General features: G+C 40.2%; 1 protein-coding gene across 1 annotated transcript in view; it reads right to left on the bottom strand.

Annotated features, from left to right (window-relative positions):
• The window catches only part of LOC109924223 (synaptotagmin-like protein 2), a 100648-nt gene extending 79540 nt beyond the window's left edge, over positions 1-21108 (bottom strand). Inside the window, exon 1 of the mRNA XM_048605308.1 lies at positions 21001-21108. The gene's annotated coding sequence lies outside the window, so the exon portion shown is untranslated. The remainder of the gene's footprint in view (positions 1-21000) is intronic.
• Between the last annotated feature and the right edge of the window lie 259 nt (positions 21109-21367).

Here is a 21367-nt window from a genome sequence, read left to right as displayed (position 1 = left end):
TGAAATTAAGCCGTTCAAACTTCCATTTTCCAGTTTACAATTCAAACAAAATACATGTTGTCCTTACATAACTCCAACCTTGGAAAGATGAAATGTCATTTTTCAATGTGCTTCAGCCCAATACAAGCATGACATGTATACCATAAGACGCACAAAACATATTCTTTCACCCATACCCATTCATACCCAAATTACTTATGATGTGAAAAAAAAAGACATAACTTTGGATCCTGGGCCTGAATTTCTTTTGGTAGTCCATGCTGAATAAAAAACTGAGCTTTCCACCACCCATTCAACTTCAATGATCCTCAAATGCTTCTCTGCAACATCTCCTTAAGATATCTGGGCAGTACCACTAACCTTTTTTTATTCATTCACATGATGACAGCATCACTGACTAGGCCCGCATATATTGCCAATCCCAAATTGCCTAGGGGGCAGTTAAGAGTCAACCACATTGCCGTGCATCTTGACTCGCATTTAGGCCAGACCAGGTGAAGATGGCAGTTTCCTTCCCTAAAGGACATTAGTGAACCAGATGGGTTTTTCTGACATTCGATGATAGATTCATGGACATCATTAGACTCTTAATTCCAAATTTTTATGGCATTCAAATTCCACCATCTGCCTTGGCGGGATTCAGTACTGATGAACAGCCATCCATTACTTGTTTGCAGATCTATGACAATGTCTCCATTTACTCATCAGAACTCCATTTTTCACCTAATAACACTCTGGAATTCATTCAGCCTCAGATTCAATGTGTGTTGATTGTGTTACCTTGCTTAATCCAAATCTGCTTTCTGAACATCAATTAAGGAAGACATATTAAACACTTCTTTTGAGAACTCCCATCCTTAAAGAAAGTTTTGACGACACTTAACATCTGCTTGTGGTATTAATTTATCTCTAGTGATGGACATTGTTTAGTCATTGCTCTGGTCACCATAAAGGTGGAAAAGTACCTGGAAGTTGTTCCTGTGACTGTTCTGTCTCTTAACCTCACTCGGACATTCTGTGATTGATGGTGAAGCGATAACTTTCACTCAGCCAAATCATTACCTAGGTGTACAACAACTCTGTACATGGGTAACCTCTTAACAACTCCTAATACCATTGGTACAAGTCACATTTTAAGTGCGCTTTCTACAAAGGCAGAGATATGCACTCTCTGCTTATCCTGTTTATTAAAGCATTGACTCTCTCAACTGCAAGGGCATGGTCCTCAGACTCTGACAGAACCTTTAAGATCCAAGAGATAGATAGCATTTCTTTACAGCATGGAAATCTCCCCTTTCTGGAAGTCAGCTGTTTCTTTGCACAACTTCAAATTGACTGACGTATAGCTGAAAGGCAATTCAGCCAATTTCTATACAATAACAAATACATTTCAAAGTGATGGTATAACTTATGAAAATACTTAGCAATCAGAAGCGGCTCTTTAATCTTAAAAGTTCCCTTCCTAAAATCACTAGGGCACAATGGATCCCATTGGATATCAATCCACAATTTAGAACTGGAACTCCAGAGTTTGAACCTGACCTCTCTCCTTTCCACACTGTGACACTCAGGCGAGACCATAAGACCATAAGATTGTAAGACACAGGAGCAGAAATTAGGCCATTCAGCCTGTCAAGTCCGCTCTGCCATTCAATCATGGCTGATAAGTTTCTCAACGCCATTCTCCCACCTTCTCCCCGTGACATTTGATCCCCTTAACAATCAAGATCCTATCTATCTCTGTTTTAAATATAATCAATGACCTGGTGTCCAAAGCCTTCTTTGGCAACGAATTCCAAAGGTTTACCACTCTCTGGAGAAAGAAGTTTTTACTCATCTCTGTTCTAAAGGGTCATCTCTTTACTCCAAGGCTGTGCCCTTGAGTCCTATTCTCTTCTGCTAATGGAAACATCTTCCCAACATCCAACTCTATCCAGGCCTTTCAGTATTCTGTAGATTCCCCCTTCATCCTTCTAAACTCCATCAAGCATAGACCCAGAGTCCTCAAACATTCCTAACATGTTAAGCCTTTCATTCCTGGGATCATTCTTGTGAACATCCTCTGGACCCATTCCAGGGCCAGTGCATCCTTCCGGAGATATGGGACGCAAAATTGCTCACAATATTCTAAATGTGGTATGACCAGAGCCTTATAAAGCCTCAGAAGTATATCCCTACATTTATATTCTAGTCCTCTCAAAATAAATGCCAACATTGTATTTGCCTTCCCAGCTACCAACTCAGCCTGCAAGTTAACCTTCAGAGAATCCTGGACTAGGACTCCCAAGTCCCTTTGCACTTCAGATTTCTGAACTTTCTCCCCATTTAGAAAGTAGTCTATGCCTCTATTCTTCCAACCAAAGTGCAATAATGTTACCATTTAGCTAAGGGCTTGTTCCGTTTGCTAGATGAAGTATTTCAACATTTCACTTATTCAGTCAATGTATGCATTGATGGTTGGGCCTGCATTTATTGTCCATACACAACTGATATCGATAATGTGGTGGTGAGCTGCGTTCTTGAACAGCTGCAGTCCTTGGGGTGTTACATACAGTGCTGTGAGGGAGGTAATTCCATAATTTTGACACTGTGACAACGAAGGACAGTGATATATTCCCAAGTCAGGATGGTGAGTGGCTTGGAACGGAAATTGCAGGTGGTGTATCTACTGTCCTTTTTCTTTTAGGTGGTAAAGATCACAGATTTGGAAGGTGCTCTCTAAGGAGGAAGGTGCTAAGGGATATTTTCCATCTAACATGTTGATTAAACAAACAGAATATAAATACACATATTCCTACTTTTCTTCTCCATCTTTAACAGACTTTTCTGGTGGGATATTGCACAATCAGACAACAGATACCTTTACTTTCATCCTCCTCTTCCTTACGGCAATACACATAATCAGCAACAGACATAAATTGAAGTGATACATAAAGGCAGGGAGGTTCAGCCTACACATTTGTAATACACTTCCCCAGACATTAATTCCAGATCTTAACTTCAACAGTGCTCTCAGCATTAGAATATTAAAATTCACTCTTCTATACTTCTGAGTCTCACACATCCTACAGTTTCCTCAAATAGAATAAACAACTAGTCACATTACAAATGTCACTCTGAGCTGAGTCCCAGCCATTCTTTTCCATATCATAGGTGTGCACATTAATGTAAAGCAGAAGGAACCTAGACTAAAGTCAATGGGGGATATTTTTAAAATATTACTACATTTGGGTTAGATTTGCAGTGAAGAAACCATAATTCACTTGCACTGAATCTTAGCACATAGGAAAGCCCTTTATCTTCTCCTGGCCAGGAATGATCTTTCTGCACCGCTCAGCTCCTTTTTCATTCAGTAACAGGTGCTGGGCTCCACTATAACACGAAACTCAAGCTGCAAACATGCAGGATCTTTGTAGGACTCATTTTTCCCGAGCAGCATGCTTAAACCAATAGCAGGTTCCAGGCAGTTTTTTTTATATGTGGCACTTTTGCTGCTTTTCAATTCTATGCAGGTCCCATCATCATTTACTCAGCTAGAACAGGGGCAACAAATAGAGAACCATGCATTGGCTAACTGTGCTCCTGTAAAGGACACACAATATTATGTAAAACATTCTGACTCATGCACTCATGCAATATCATAATGAGTTCTAGGTTAAAGATATGTTCTTATTTTGTTTGATGAATATTTTAGTTACAGGGATACACCCCACAGAGATTTATTGCATTATGAATACATTATGTAGGGTAAATATTTGAATACTCTGCTTATACTGTGGGTGAGGATACTTATAATGTTATCACCAAGCAATGAGTAAGAATGTCAAAGAACCTCACATACAATGTACTAATATGACAGATGGCAACTCAATATCCATTCACCAAAATGGACCTTATAAGATTAATCTATATCATGTATCTCCTACTGAAAGTAACTGGGTGAAGAAGCAGAAATATTGGCATACCACTGAAAAGTTGGAGACAACTTTAAAACATTTGTGTTACCTAAGTAAAATGCTCTCATTATGAACTGCAAGATTTAGGAGTGCTGACACTGCACGAAAATAGGTTTTGGAAATGTTTCAAGGTAAAGAGAAAAAAGGAGTTTCAGTGATCAGGATTGAGAAAGCTGAAGACTCTTCCAACAAGAAAACAGTGTGAGGAAGAAGGGAAGATGTAGGTGATAATAGACTCAGGTCTGAACCTTAAATGCCAATTTTGGTGGGTTTCATGGAGGTATCTCTCTACTAGACCGAACAGGTTTTCTCATGCTATCTTACCAAATTCACCTCATCACTGATGCATATGCCCTTGCTTTGTATTTTCCCATTCATCCTTGATGGAAATACTCACCACTACAGGGATACCCTCGGATCCCTGGCACCTGAGCCATATTTAAAAAGTAGTCCGGTGCTGCCCAGCATGGTTCCTGCCATTTGTCCCAGTCATGAAAAACAAGAGAACACTAGAACCCTGGTTTGTGGGTAGGGGTCCGGGGTCCTTGGTGGATGAGGAGGGCCAGGGTAGAGGAGGTCATAATACCAGAATCTGCCAGCCTTGCCTGAGGTTGCCACCCGGGTCAGTGAGGTGTTCATGGTCCATAGGAACATCCAACAGTGCAGCAAGGTCAATGACCTTCTTCTCTACACCCAGGCAAGTGTCACCATCTTCTCTCCGATACCAAGGCTCATGTTCTTCGACTCTTACTATTTTATGCAACATCTTTCTCACTCACTCTCACCCACCCCAAAAGCCCCATACTACTAACTCTGAATATCCGCTGTGCTGCCTGGTCATTCACTTGGGACATCTCACCATCTTTCCTCTACCTGCACCAGCATTAAACAGCTGTGCCAACCACTTTCATCTCAATGAATCCCTCTATTATTTCATTCCACGAGAAAACAGCCTACAAGAGGGCTAAAAGAGCTGATATTGGGGGTGGCTCACCTGACATACAGCTCCCTGCCCACAACAAGGAGAGGTTTCTGGTCATGGCCAGTGAGGACCAAGACTCTTCATACACTAATGCTGCAGCATCCATGTCCCAGCAAACTAGTAAAAGGCATCAGTCCATTCTGTGTTACTCTCCCATTATCGTCAATGAGAATATATTCTTAATATGTCAGAACTTCTACCCCTTATTCACAATGTATTCAGTCTTTTGTCTTCTGCAGGTGGAATCTACAGGTCTCTGGTGAATTTTATTAATTTTGAGGTTAAAGTAATTGTTATAAACTTCCAATATTGTTTGAATTTGTGTGATGTTTAATTTATTCCTTGACAAGCATAACAGCATTTGCTATACTTCTATTTCTGCACAGAAGTGTATTTACTTGTTCAGATTCTGTCTTACTTTCCAGTTTGGAAGCTATTCTATGCAGCAAGAATTATTTGCTCCAGGATCTCCTATTTTTGTATTCAATTTGGCCATGAGAGAGGACTTGTATGTTCCAGCTGAAGACCTAGGAAATTGTTAATCAAACAATTTGAATGATCAGTGTTGAGCAATTTAAAGAAACAAGCAATTCTGGTCCAACACAGAGTCATATACAGCAGTTTTGTGGCCTGTGGTGAAACTGAAGAGCTGAATTTCTACACTTTTTAATCTCTATATATTTAAATTTAAAAAAAGAGTTATTACTGTTCAAAAATTGAGAAATTTAACAACCAAGCTTTATGAAATTGCACCTTCAGGGCCAGTGTTGTAATTTAATGGAAAGTATGCCAAACACCCATTTGGACCTCATTCAACAAGGTGTAACTTTCTCAAGGCCTTTTACAGTAAGACTCAGTATAACAGTAGAAGTTTTCATCTATTCAACTGATTGCCTATTAATGGTGGTACCTCAAACATATATTTGGATTTCCATATTGTTCTGCACATGTGCAGACTCCCAAAATTACACTTGTTTCTCAGTGACACACTGACTGCAATGTTGACAGTTTCACCATTACTACCACTGTAAAATCTGAGACAATTCAAATAGAGCCCGAGGACTTTATAAATAAGGATAAAAAATTATATTCAGCGCACTAGGAAAGTCAAAGGAGAGCAGTAGAGTAGGAATGATGTGCAAATATGCGGATAACATCATAATAACGTATAGCTAATGACTCCAGCAAGAATAGCATTGCAGCAGCAAGAGTCTTGAGAGTAATGCCTGTATATAAAGGATTCAGCATGCTCACAAGGTCAAGGTCCAAAGTGACATTGTTTCAGAAGCAACTTTGGACTTAATGAGAGGAACATAAGATATATTTAGAACATAATTCCTCACACACATTCAAACTGAACTTCACTTAGCACCCTCTACCCGCCTGTCTAATCTATTGATTTCAATGAGAGAACCATCAAACAGACAGAGGGTGGCACGGTGGCTCAGCGGTTAGCACTGCTGCCTCACAGCGCCAGGGACCTGGGTTCGATTCCACCCTCTGGCAGTTGGCTGTGTGGAGTTTGTACATTCTCCCCGTGTCTACGTGGGTTTCCTCCAGGTGCTCCGGTTTCCTCCCACAGTCCAAAGATGTGCAGGTTAGGTGGATTGGCCATGCTGAATTGCCCATAGTGTTCAGGGATGTGTAGCTTGGGTGGGTTATAGGGGAATGGGTCTGGGTGGGATGTTCGAAGGGTCGGTGTGGACTTGTTGGGCCGAAGGGCCTGTTTCCACACTGTCGGGATTCTATGATAAGTCTATGATTAGTATCCTTCCCCTGAAGCCAGCTCTGTGATCATTCAGGCAATACTCCTGTAAAATCAACTAAAATGGACTGGACATTTCCCCAGCTCACAATGTGCTCCAGATAGGACAAAGAAAACATAGCAAAGATACTCTGAAGCTCTCCTTCACATGCAGCAACATTGACATTAATGATTGGGAGGAGCTTGCTGCCAATTGTTCAAAACAGAAACAACTTATCCATCAAGCTTGAGTCACAACATCTTAATGATGATGCAGAATGGCAGCAGAGAAAGAAATAAAGAACATTTCAGCTGTCATCACTTCACCTTGTGGTACAATGCTCCAATGTTCCCTCCAAGCTGTGAAGCTCTGCACGCAGCACACCAATCACGGTACTGACTTCTAGTTCTGGATGCTGCTATCACCCTCTCACAGCTGGAAATAAAATTAGAGGAAATGCTGCAATGGTCATTCAAAGGAAATTTCCAAAAGTGGGCAACAAGTCTTGAATGCTTATTTTAAATTGCGAAAATGTTTTTGTGGCAGAAATGCCATACATCTGATTTTTGATTTGATTTATTATTGTCAAATATACCGAGATACAGTGAAAAATGTTGTTTTGCGTGCTAACCAGACATATCATACCTTTCATATTGCTTCCACTTTTTGTCAATTCCATTCCTGCTCCAAGAATGCCTCTTAAAACTAAGGCCCTCTGAACTCAAAGGTAAACAGTCTGCATTGATATTGAGCCATAGACGTAGAAGGATCCCTGATCTGTACTGAATGAAATCATCTTTGTTGATCATGGTGCGTGGAACCTTGGAGTGGCTGCATGCCTGTGTAGAACTTTTCAATTCCTGATCAATAAATGTATTAACGCTGTTAGAGTTCAGAGTCATACAGCCCAGAAACAGGCATTTCAGCCCACCATGTCTGTGCCAACCAACAAATGCCAAACTACATTAATCCCATTTACCTGTACTTGATTTAAAGGCCTGGTATTTTAAGGACTCATCCAGATGCTTTGTAAAAGTTGCAAGAGTACCTGCCTTCACTAACCTCTTAGGCAGCGCCTTCAATATTTTTACCACCCTCTGGATGAGAAACAAATTTCTCAGATCTCCACTAACCCACTTACTCCTCACATTAAACCTAAGCCCTCAGGTCTTAGATATGTCTGCCATGGGGAAAAGATTCTCATGATCTACCATATCTATGCCTCTCTATACCTGAATCAGATTCCCCCTCAGCCTTTTCTGCAACAGACCCAGCCTATCTAGCCTCTTGTCATAACTAAGTCTTTCCATCCCAGGCAGCATCTTGGTGAATCTCCTCTGCACCCACTCCAGTGCAGTCACGTCCTTCCAATAATATGGTGACCAAAACTGTAGTCCATCTGTAGCCTAAACAATATTTTATAAAATTGTAACTTGCTTCTACATTCAACGCCTCAGCTAATGAAGGCAAGCACCTCACCCTTTTCAGAATTAAATTCCATCTGCCATTGCATAGAATCATAAAATTCCTACACTGCAGGAAGGGGCCATTCAGCCCAATGAGTCTGCACCCTCTGAACAGCATCCCACCCAGACCCAGCCACCTACCCTATCCCCATAACCCTGCATTTATCATGGCTAACCCACCTAGCCCGCACATCCCTAGACAGTATGGGGCAATTTAGCATGGCCAATCCACCTAACCTGCATACCTTTGGACGGTGGAAGGAAATCCATACAGACACAGGAAGAACGTGCAAACTCCACAAAGTCACCCAAGGCTGGAATTGAACTCAGGTCCCTGGCGCTGTGAGGCAGCAGTGCTAATACTAAGCCACCACTTCCCCGCCCAATTTACCAGCCAATCAATATCAGACAGTAGCCTTGGACCATCTTCTTCTCTATCAATAACACTGCGACTTTCGTGTTGTATGCAGATTTAGTAATTATATCTTCTACATTCATTTGCAAGTCATTAAGGTACATAACAAACAGCAAGAGTCCCAATATCGATCCCTGTGATACATCGCTGGTTAAAGGCTTTCAAGCAGGAAAAAAACCTGCACCATCACCCTTTGCCTCCTATTCATAAGGCAATTTTGGATCCAGTTTGCCAAGCTGCCTTGGATTCCATGGGCTCTTACCTTTTGGGTCAATGTACCACATGGGACCTTGTCAAAGGCCTTACTGAAGTCCATGTAAACCCCATCAACTGCAGTACCCTTATCAATATATTGAGTCAACTTTTCAAAAACTCAACTGAATTAGTCAGACAGGATCTCCCTCTAACAATTCCTTGCAAGCTGTGTTCTACAAAACCACACATTGATAAGAAGGAACATCACCTTTACCATGATTGGAGCACCATAGCATCAGGCCCACCAAGAGAAGTGGACGGCTGCTTCTGATCGTTGTCACCTGCATGCAGTGATCAGTTATTGACAGTAAATTTGCTGCTGCTTAGAAGGTAAGTGGTCTCCGTCAGTTCCCAGAATCAAATGCAGCTTTTGTTTGTTTTTTCTTCACTGTTGCTGAACAGAAGTGACTGTCTTCAACCATTTGAAGGCTTTCCAATGTGCGATGGTCCCGGATTGAACAATGAGAGGATGTTAGTCGAAGCTGGGCATTGGGAAAAGAGTAGCACTTTCTTAGACAGGATTCTCAGATGGGATGACACCAAGAATGAGTGACCGTGCAGCTTGGCTTTTAAGTAGAATAGATTTACAAATGTACAGTTGGATTTACAATGGAGTGTCAGCCATACCACCTCTGTGTCCTCAGAAGCATTTTTTCCAGCTCCACTCCCAATACGTGGACAGTGAAGGGAATCTCTTAGTGCTTGACCTGGTGCAAGGCTGGGATTTAAAAATGGCACCAGGGCCAGATGTCTTGGGAGGTTCCAGCAGTGGCAAGTACCTCTGTTTCTGGTGACAGGGAAGATGGGATAAACAGGGCCCCAATAATGAGATGAATTGTGGAGAATAGTGAGAGAAACCTTTCATGAAACTCACCAAAATTGACACTCAGCCACGTTCGAGTCAAATTCAGCCCTGTCGCTGAATATCGTGTCAATGCTTATTATCTACCTTCATACATAAAGGTTGGCAATTTGAACTAGGTACTGGGGTGCTACACAGAAAATCACACCTCAGCAGAGGTTAACATCATCAGTAAATGGTACAAAGACTGTGGAAAACTACATTAAAATCTACCTTAAAAGTAAAATATAACAGAAACCAATCAGATCCTCACAAGTAACACAATAAAGAGGCTACAGCTACTACAGTCAGATTCTGGTTGAATATTCTATCATTTCAATGTCCAATAGATTCAAATCAAAATACTAAATATCCAAAATATCCAAATGGTATTCAAAATAAAATTAAGAACTCACGAGTCAAAGAAAAAAATGAATAGCTCCTTAGTTATAAATGTGAAGGCCATGCTTGGATAAAAATTGAATGGATATACCCAGTATAGGGCTCTTGCAACATAGTGGCATTGTCTCTATCTCTGAGCCAGGCGGCCTAGGTTCAAGTCCCAATTGTGTAATAACATTTCTGAGCAAGATGATCAGAAAATATTTATGTCAGATTAGCATTAGTGATGAGGTTATGTATAATGTGCTGTAACCATCATTCAAATCATAAATAGCAGCTGCAAATTTAGGTCACCAATGCCCTGTGCAGACATTTCATGTGTACATTGTAAACAAGCCATCTTTTCTAGCTGAGTATTACAGTAATTTTCTCAATCCTTTTGGATCTTTTGCAAATCTTCAAAATGTAGTAATATTTTATGATCTAAAGTATAGTAAGAGTGAGAACGTTCTATGATCAGAGAGAGGACTTTAACATTTCCACCTTTAATAACATTATTAAGACAAACTAGTTTAATACTTTCCAGAGACTACAAAATAGCCCACTTCAAATTTTTCTCAAGTTGAGGTAATCTCACAACAGTAGTCTTGTGTCTTTCACAATGATCTTATTCTTGGCTTAAAGCTGGAGCTTTGAAAAGCAAGGGCGTGCAGAACGTCTCTCAAAAACATTGTTGGCATTTGATTTTTATCTCTCTTCAGTCTTTAGAGAGTTTGCATAAACAAATCTAGCACTTAGGGTAAATTACTGACTCAATTCTCCCAAAAGTGTAAAACATTTGATACTTCATGTCTGTCCAGTTCAGAAAAGAAAATTACCAGTGATGTTAGGGCTAAAGAGCTTTTAACTATAATTAGGTTATAGGTACAAAATGAGTTAAATTCAGCAATTCAATAATGGACCCAAGTGATAAACATAGCCTTTACAGTTCATGATTTGACTGTTGACGGTAACACAGCCTTGTGAATTTTAGTGTATATATCTAAGACCAAACATGTCTATATACAGTATGTGGTAGTCATTCCATTAGACAGCAGACAAAGTCATATCCAAATAATAGTTAACAGGTTGCCTCTCCTAACGGATTGCAAGCCAAAAGCATTTAATGCACATTATACAGGCATGCAATCACATTTAGCAGCAGAGATAGAGAAGATCTACCAGTGAGTTCATATCAATGTGTTCACCTTAATTTGATCAAACTGAACCTCTCAAAACACTACTCACTTTTTAACTGAAATATAGTTCTGGGCTTTCTTCTTCTTCTTAGTAATCTCTAGATAATACAGAAGTAGAGAATGATACAACACAAAAAGAGGTTATTTTCTCCGTGCTGGCTATTTAAACAAGTCAACCAAATTGATCCTATTTCCCTGCTATTTCCCATTGCCTTGCAAATTTCTCCTCTCTGTGAATTTATCTATTTCTTTCTAAAAGTTACCGTTTAATTTGCCTTCAACACCAATTAATGCCATACATTTCAGATAACAGCAGTACGCTACACATTTTTTTCTCTCTTGATGCCTCTGGCTAATTTGTCAATGACCTCAAATTTGGGTCCTTTGGTTACTGACTCTCCTGCTTCTGGGATCATTTTCTCACTATTTGCAGCATCAAAATCCTTCGTGATTTTGAACACTGTTCACCTTCCCTACTGTAAGGATAACACTGCCAATTTTTCTCCATAACTGAAGTTTCTTATCCCAGCCACTCCCATTCCAACAGCCTGTATGTGTCTTCATTGAGTCTGTAAATATTTTCCTCACTGTTTACAATGTTTCCAAGTTTCGTGTCATCTGCAAACTTAAAATTATACACTATGTACTCAATCTCTGTGAGAGACTATTGCATACTTCCCTCCAGTCTGAAAAGAGAGCAGTTCACCTTGTATGACACTTTACTCTGAAAAACTCCAGACCAAACATTCACTTTAGGACCCTCCAGGAGTGCCACTGCACTGATTCTGCAGGAATTGTGTAGGAAGTTTAATCTTGCTTACTTAGAATAGTTATTCAGGAAAAAAGATGAAAACCATGTCTAACTCCTGGATAAATATACAATTGACATACACCAAATCCCCCAACTTTCCAACTCCCCTTGCACTCTGGCTAGCTCCCTAACATGATCTGACCTGACCTCAAAACATAAATTAGCCCCATGTGACCCTCCCTCTCTCTCAACCTGCTGACTGGCCTCTGAGCTCACCTTCCCCCAAGCCACCCAATCATTTGACACCCAACTCCTGCTCAAATCTATCCACCTACAACCACTCTGCCATTCTACCCACCTACTATCCTACACACCTATTATTGTAGCCTCTGCCAGTCTGCTACCCTACCATACTGGCTCCTACAGGCCGACCACTCTGCCCCCACACCCACCTGGTTACCCTGCTCACCTTACACTGCACTGATCTACCATGTCAACCAGCAACCATATCATCTACTTTTACATTACCCACTTACTTCTCTCACCCTAGCCCTGACCCACATCGTACTCCCACATCCCTCTTACCCACTTTCCTCACCCACCTTACCCTCCCTTACCCATGTACCTCATTCCCTTCATCCTTTACCAACATCTCAAACACCTAACCTGTTCCTCACTTATCTGACTCATCCTGCTCCCTTAATCACTTATCTCAGCCATCCTACCCACAGTTACACCGAAATATTCGGCCATTCAGTGACCTGTACATTAGTTGTATATTTATGTTATTGATTACCAAATATAGCTAATGCCATTAAAAAAAAGGGGTATATGGCTTCTGTGCAGATAGTCTGCACTGCTTTCTCTGAAGAAGACTGTGCTGAGGGAATTTTGAGGAGTAAGACTGGCCAGAAAAATCAGAAGAAGATAAATTAGTAATTTTTTGTCTGGTCAGCATCAGAAGGAGGTGTTCTGACACCGACTGGAATATTTGGCCATTGTTCCAAAATTGAGATTGATCACCCCACAATTTGTTTTCCCTGCCCTGTTTGGAGATCTAATGAACATCTTACTTCCTTCAGACTATTATCCCTCAATTTCCAGGTGTTTAAAATTTAAAGTTGGTATCAGTCAAATCATTAGTCACTTTCTTTATTGAAATCTTACTTCTCCTTCTCTTCAATTATTGATAATGTCCTTTGTATTTAAATTTAATTGTGAATTATATACTTGTGAGAATTTCTTCCTCCTTGATCAGATGTCTTGGTAAAAAATGAGTGACTATTTAAATTAAATGAAGGGATACATAAGCACAGTGTCTATGCAGTTCCTAATACCATCACTACACTCTATAGAACATCTCCATGAGGAGATCAACAATCACTTGCAGTTGTCATAGGTAATTTGAAAGTGTTTCAAAACGTGGTTGTGCAGTTAAAAATAGAATTTGAACAAGTTCATTCACCATACATCAGTGCACCTGTTCTCACAGAAAGTGAGCCATCGCCATATTCAGCAACCAGCCCAGAAAACATAAAGCTAAAACTAGATAAAGGATGTAAATTAAGTGAGTGGAATAAAAGGAGATAATGTTTAATATGGGCAAGTGTAAAACCTGGCATACACAGAAAAAGAACGATGACTTCTGTGAATGATTTCCAAACTGGTATAGTTGAAGGTGAAAGAGATCTAAGATATTTTCAGAGGTGCTTCAACCTCAAATTATAATAAGACCTCCTGCTTCCTTTCCAGCTTGCCTCTGACACTTAAATCTGGGATAGTGAGGCTAACAGCATGATATTCATCTTTAGGGAGACACAATTAGGTCTAATTCCAGCATTGAGCCAATCATTCCAGCCCACACTCTCTATGGAATGTTTAATTCACATCTAATAGCAGGCCTGAAAGAAATTCCACCTCATGACAACAAGTGAATGTAGTAAGGGAGAAGTCAAAGGCAAATCCTTAGCAGCATTTCATATTAAAGCTAGAGAATAAGGACATGGAGAATGGAAAATTTAGGAGTGACATCAGCAGTTTCTTCACAAAGAATTAAGTACATATTAAATGGACTTCCAGTGAAAGCATTGGAGGCAAAACCTTCTGGGATGTTATGGTGAACCAATTTGTGCTGAACGTCCTTTCCGACGCTGAGTTGATGAACATTTCTACACATAGGCATGGAATACAATTATGAGGCATTGTTAATATGAAAACGTGTTGCAGTTGTTCTAATGGAGACTTATTTAAGAGTTGTGTCTTGAAACAGTTTCCCAAACCCCTTGCTCAGTTCTTCCTTACAGCACAAAATAATTTTCAGGTTATGGTCCAGAAGAACAAAGAAGCGGTACATATCATAAATGTCCAAATAACTTCTGTTTCTTTGACCAGTGCTCAACTATTGGATCTTAGCAGTGGTCGAGATGCTGTAACTAGCCCAGATATCACACCTTTCCCTGGTCTAAAAAGGAGAATACAAATGACAATTAAAAATCAGACAGAATTCCAGCTATTCTTCACTTGCAGCATCTCTGTGCGGTAAAGTACAATGGCTAAACAAAATCAAGCTCAGCTCTGATCCTCTCTCTGCTCAAATAGTCTGCTGACAGTTACCTATACATCTTAAGAAAAACTGAAAGATCTGTGGATGCTGTAAATCAGGAACAAAAACAGAAGTTGCTGGAAAAGTTCAGCAGATCTGGCAGCATCTGTGAAGAGAAATCAGAGTTAATGTTTCGGGTCCTCAGAATTAAGCTCTGAGGAAGGCTCACCGGATCTGAAATGTTAACTCTGATTTCACAGATGCTGCCAGGCCTGCGGAGCTTTTCCAGCAACTTCTGTGTTTGTTTGGTACATTAAGACTCATGAAGACGTGTTGTCTGAAATTTGAACTCAGAATGAAATTGACTGGACATATATCATCATGATTTTTTTTGGAAAGAATACTTTGCAAAAAACAACACTTTGCAAAGCAAAGAAGACTAGCTGTAACAGGGAAAATGTTGCATTTGCAAAGTGCACAAGCTGCTCAACGGCAGTCACTGAGTCTAAAATGCAGTCAGAGAGAGGTCACATGACCTAATATTTGCTTAAAACAAAACTATTGGATTTGAACAGTCAGGGAAATAACTTGCTTGAGCAACAGCTTCTTCTCTTTCGATCTGAAATCGCTTTTATCAAAGGATGTGAGTGAAAAATGTACTACAAAGTCTCATCACTACAAGTGGAGGGTTCCAAAAGAGAGAATTCAAAATCTACACTAATGTCTTCAGAAAAGTGAATTCTGTCAGCCATAGCTAATAAGGGAAGACCTAGTGCCAACAACTTGTGTGCAAAGTGACTTTGTTCACAGATCAACATTTGAAATGATTCCTTTCCTGAATTAATTCCTTGGCAAAAGTACTTTCTGCAAAGTTTTTATAAATTTTTCCCAGACATGGAGGTTGCATGATATGCTTCTATGTTTTGTTTTTCAAGAAGGGCAGTTTTATATACTTTAAACCTTTTGCTAATAATCTTCATATCTTTGATCTTTGCATGAACAAGTGTTGTTTGCAATAAGCGAGCTCTTTATTTGTTACCTAGGGAACTTGGCTGACTGGTTTCTGATACTGACTGTATACAGTCTGAGATATATTATATATATAATTTTCAATATCACCTCCCTTTTTAACTTCAAACTTTGTCATGACCAGTGAAGGAACAGGAAAAAGAATGGAACCAGTTCAATTCTCACTCAGTCTTAACACTGGACACTTGGGAGAAGTGCAGTATTTGAACTTGTTCCTGTACAGTCTTAAAGTGGTAATTATTGTCTTTAAAAACAGAAAAAATTGAGGGAAAAAGAATGACAGTTGGCAGTGTAGCAACAGTTTACAGAAGTTGGGAGAAAACTGACCCAAGACCATCACCCTTTACATTGAAAAATTTGTTTTGAATGCAGTTTTCCAGAAAATATCTTCCTTGTCGATTGAACACTGTGATGTTGAATGCAGTACAAATTCTATTTCTGTGATACAAACAACATTGCATCACATTTAAAAGCAATTTGAAACTCTAAATTTTAAAGGACCAGCACTAGAGGGTCCAGTAACCCTTCCACATTAGCCTGGAGCACTCAAGGGTTTAAAATCCAAAGTAATGTGTTTTTTTTTTAATTTGGAAAGGAGCCTGAAGAAGAGTTACTTCTATCAACAACAGAAAAAGGTTAAACATAAGGTAAGGTACGGCAGCAAATTCAATGATTGAATAGAAATTGTGACAGCCCCTATTTTGTGGATAATGGCAAAATTATGGTAGCATTCATTCTCAGTTACTGATTCTACAGCACAAGGTAAAAGAATAATCCGTCCACAGTGTAGCACTTGCAAATCTGCGCAGCTCCACCAATGCTTTGGCATTCAAAATAATTTTTTTTCCTTTATGGGATGAGGGTGTCACTGTCTAGGCAGCATTTATTGCCCATCCATAATTGCCCAGAGGGTAGTTAAGAGTCAGCCACATTACTGTGGGTCTGGAGTCACATGTAGGCCAGACCAGGTGAGGATGGCAGTTTCCTTCCTGAAAGGGCATTAGTCAACCAGATGGGTTTTTCCCAACATCAACAATGGATTCACAATCATCATTAGATTTTTAATTCCAGATGTTTTATTGGATTCAAATTCCACCGTCTGCAATGGCAGGATTTGAACCTGGATACCCAGAACGTTGTCCGGTCTCTAGATTAACAGTCGAGCAATAATACCACTAGGCCACTGCCTCCCCCACAACATGGATGGAAGTATCAGGCAATTTCTATGTTGTTAGCTGATCCAAGATTGAACATTGGATCATTCTGGTAAAGCTTCTCAATACCCTCTGCAGGGCCTGCTCATCATTCCTAACATAGACGCCCAGATCTGTGCACAATATTCCAGCTGAAGTCTATTCAGAGATCATAAAGGTTCTGCATGACTTCTTTGTTTCTGGAACATTAGTATTTACAAAAATGAACACCTCAAATACTTTCTTAACCAAATTCTCAACTTGTCCTGCCAGTTTCAAGGATTTGTGTGTATACAACTCCAAGTGCCTCTGTTTTTGCATCACTCCCTCAAAATAGCAGCATTAGGTTATACTGCCTCTTCATGTTGCTTTTCCCAAAGTATGTTATTTCACTGTCATTAAACTGCACCTGCCATGTTTTGTTCATTAATTACACTGGCTATGGCCGCTTGAAATCTGTTACAATCATCCTATTTACTACATCGACAAATTTAGCAGTCTTTTAAAAAAAAGTTTTTCTTTCACTCACTGGATGTGGGCATCACTGGTTGAGCCAGCATTTATTGCCCATCCCTGATTCCCCTTGAGAAAGTGGTGGTGAGCTGCCTCCTTGAACTACTGCTGTGCATGTGCAGTAAGTAGACCTATTATGCCATCAGAGAAGAAGTCCAGGACTTTGACACAATGACACAGAAAGAACAGCAATATATTTCTACATCAGGATGGTGAGTGGCTTGGAAGTGTAGAGAGTGGTTCCCAGGTGGCTGATAGGTGGATGAAGGTCTTAGGTTACAGGAAGATTGGTTATAGATCTTAGATTACAGATTGGTCAGATGAGCAAATCAGTGGCAGATAGAATTTAACCCTGAAAAGTGTGACACAATGCACTTTGAAAGGAATAAAAGACAAGAGAGAGTATTCAATGAATGGGTGGGCACTAGAAAGCTCAGAGGAACAGAGGGATCTTGGGTGCTTGCCCACAGATCTCTGAAGATGGCAAGGCATGTTAATAGGCTAGTTAAGAAGGCATATGGGATCCTTGCCTTTATTAGACATAGCACAGATTATAACAGCAGGGAGACAATGTGGAGTTGATTAGGCCACAGCTGGAGTACTGCGTGGAGTTCTGGGTCACTGTAGGTAGGATGTGATTGCACTGGAGGTAGTGTGGAGGAGACTCACCAACATGTTGCCTGGGTTGAAACACTGTAGCTATGAAGAGGCTGGATAGGCTCAGGTTGTTTTGGAGAGAAGGTTTAGGGGGACCTGTATAAGATTATGAGGGCCATGGATAGGCAGCAACTGTTTCCCTTAGTAGAAGGGTCAATAAGGAGAGAGTATAATTTTAAGGTGAAGGGCAGGAGGTTTAGAGAACATTTAAGGAAAACCTTTTTCACCCAGGTAGTGGTGGGAATCCATGATACACATCCTGGGAGGGTCGTTGGACTGGGAAACTTCACAATCTTTGAAAGGTAAGCGGATGAGCACTTGAAATGTCATAATTTTCAAGGTTATGGGCCAAGTGCTGGGATTAGTGTAAATAGTGTAGATACAACGGCACAGACTTAATAGGCTGAAGGGTCTCTTCTCTGCTGCATGACTCTATGACTCTAAATTGGTAGCATTTCCATGTATCTGCTGCCCTTGTCCTTCTAGATGGAAGTCATCATGTGTTCGGAAGAGGCTGTCTAAGGAACCTCAATGAGTTTCTGCAGGGCACATTATAGATGGCACACTGTGCTGCTACTGAGCTTCGGTGGTGGAGCGCATGGATATTTGTACATAAGGTACTAATCAAATGGGGTGTTTTGTGTTCAATGTGTTGAACTTTTTGAGTGTTGCTGGAGCTGCATCCATTCAGGCAAGCAGAGAGTATTCCATCATACTCATGACTTGTGTCTTGCAGATAGCTAATGCATTTTTGGGGTGTGAGAAGTGAGTAACTTGCTGCAGGATTCCATGCTTCTGACCTGCTCTTGTAGCCATGGTATTCAACTGGCTAGTCCAGTTCAGTTCTGGTTAATGCTAACCTCCAGGATCCTGATAATGGTGGTTTCAGTAATGAGAACTCTGGACAATGATTAGATTGTTTCTTATTGGAGATGGTCATTGCCAAGCATTTGTGTGGCATGAATGTTATTTGCCACTTTAAGCCCAAGCCTGAATATTGTCCAGGACAAGAAGCATTTGGACATGGACTGCATCAATATCTGAGGTATCGCAAATGGTGCTGAACATTGTGCAATCAGAGAACATCCCCACTTCTGACCTTACAATGGAAGGAAGATGGTTGATGAAGTAGTTGATGATGACTGGATTTAGGAAGTCCTGAAGAGAAGTCAGTATGTAAGCTACAAAATTGCACTTCCTATCCCAAAGCCCAGGAGCTGAATTTTGAATCGCATGGTGGGGGAGGGGTGCATTGCCGAGACTATTTCCCCAGAAGCAATGTGATGGTTTAAAGGGCCATCTACCAAACAAAATAAACTAATGCCCAACAAGTCAGAAGCCGAGTGGAATTCTTTACAGTTTAATTAGTGTAAAGATCTTAATACTGATCCTTAGGCAAACCACACTTACAGCCTTCCAACTCAGGCCCTGTATCTTTTGGCCAGTTTTTCAGTCAATTTATGTGTCCTTTTAATACTACATATCTTTCTACTTTCTGAATATGTCTGTCGTGAAGAACTTTATCAAATACCTTTCGAAAATCATGTATGTTAAACATCTAAATCTATAGCCATCTTCATCAACACTGCTATTTCATTAAGGAACTCATCAGGTTACACAGACACAATTTGGCTTTAACAAATCCTAAATGGCTGTCCCTTATTAATCTGCACTTGAAAGTAAGTTTTTCCCCCCAAAAGTGATCAGTGGTGATTTTCACGCTATGATATTAGGCTGACTGGCAATCTCCCTTTTTTGAACAAGGGTGTAATACTTGTAATCCTCTAGTCCTCTGGCACTGTCCAAATACAGCTGAAGGGTTGAAAGGTCAAAGCTTCTGAATCCAACCTAACTTCCCTCAGTAACTCAGACGCTATCATATCTGGCATTGACTTGTTGACATTGAGTAATGTCAATCTATTTGTCATAAATCTTCTTTTCTGTGTCATTTTAATCTTTCTTTCTGTTGTCATCCTGGAAACTCTAGCTTTGGACATCCATTTTTCTTTTTGGGAATATGTTGGGTGTTCACTCAAGCCATCTCTGCAGTTGGAGCAAGTTACAATTTATGCTTTCTTGACCAACAGTATTTTTATATTGCTGTTGCTAAGAGTTTTGGCGAAATCCCACCTGAATTACTACATTTAGTTTTGGGCCTTGAACCTCAAGGAAAGGTATAATGACCTTGGAAGAAGTACAGTGCAGTTTCACCAGAATTATACTAGATCTTCAAAGGGTTAAATTAAGAGGAGAGTTTGTATAATCCCAGTTTCTGTTCTCTCAGATTTAAAGGGAGATCAAATGAAGGTAATTAAAATTAGAAAGAGACTCTGTAGAATAGATATAGATATCTATCTCCTCGGGTGGAAGTATCAAGGACAATAGACAATCTTCAGCTTAGAGTCAGATATTTAGTGGTAGGATCAGAAAGCGGATCACTATCTCCACACAAAAAGTGGAATCGCTCCCCCAAAAGACTGTACATCCTCAGTCAATTGAAAAAGAAGGCTGAGGTCGCTTTTTGCTGTGTGCGTGGATAGAGAGATGCAGCAGGACGGTGGATAAAGGAGCTAAAGAGTCGCACCAGCCGTGATCCAACTGAATGCACAAGCTCGAGGGGTTGACTGACCTCATCCTACTCCAATGCCTCTTTACCTTTCATCACCGAAATAAAGTCTTCGAGCTCAAAAGAATAACGCCAAGAAAACAGCAAACAGCACTGCAGGAAAAGGGATGGGGAAGATAAGGATACCTAACCAGATGTAGATAGATTTGGCGATCAGTGGCGACGATAGCTAATGTACGGAGAGCTAGCATATTCATATACCACTCACCTGATGAAGAAAACTGAGAACAATCAGAGGTGCTCTAAAAGAAATCCAACCAGCTATTGCATCTAAAACCACTCCGGCCAAACAGACGTGTTTTGTTTTACACTAAGGCGGCTTATTGGTTTCCTTTAAAGTGAAAACAAAAGTTCCAGAACATGGATTCCCACAACTAGAAAAATTCTGTTTAAACATCCAGCAATATGTATAGTGGCTAGCACAATAAAAACACAAAGAAACTTTTTACCTTCAGTGATCAATTGCATCAGGTGTCAAGAGGAAGTTACCAAATCAAAACATTATTCCTCTAAGTAGGAAAACTGTACAGCTTGTCCTCACACCCACCCTGTCAGGATCTCTTTACAAGTATCTGTGCACACCCAGCTCAATAACCAGTCACCAACACAGGAAAAACCTGGAATGGATTCTGACAACAAAAGGGATTTCGGAAATCCACCCGAAGTGTTTGGGTCTGAGATGATCAAAATAGTAATAATTGCAATGGAACGAAACAATCTGAATAAAATATTTAAACAGTTTGTTCACAATTAAAACGTACAATGGCATTGCAAAGTGTTTTCCAAACTTAATTTGTTAATTGTTTAGCACGTTTA

Source organism: Rhincodon typus, chromosome 14 (genome assembly GCF_021869965.1).
Source record: "Rhincodon typus isolate 14 chromosome 14, sRhiTyp1.1, whole genome shotgun sequence".
NCBI classification, from domain to species: Eukaryota; Metazoa; Chordata; class Chondrichthyes; order Orectolobiformes; family Rhincodontidae; genus Rhincodon; species Rhincodon typus.
The sequence above is the reverse complement of the archived record's forward strand: the minus strand, read 5'-3'. Positions and strand labels throughout refer to the sequence as shown.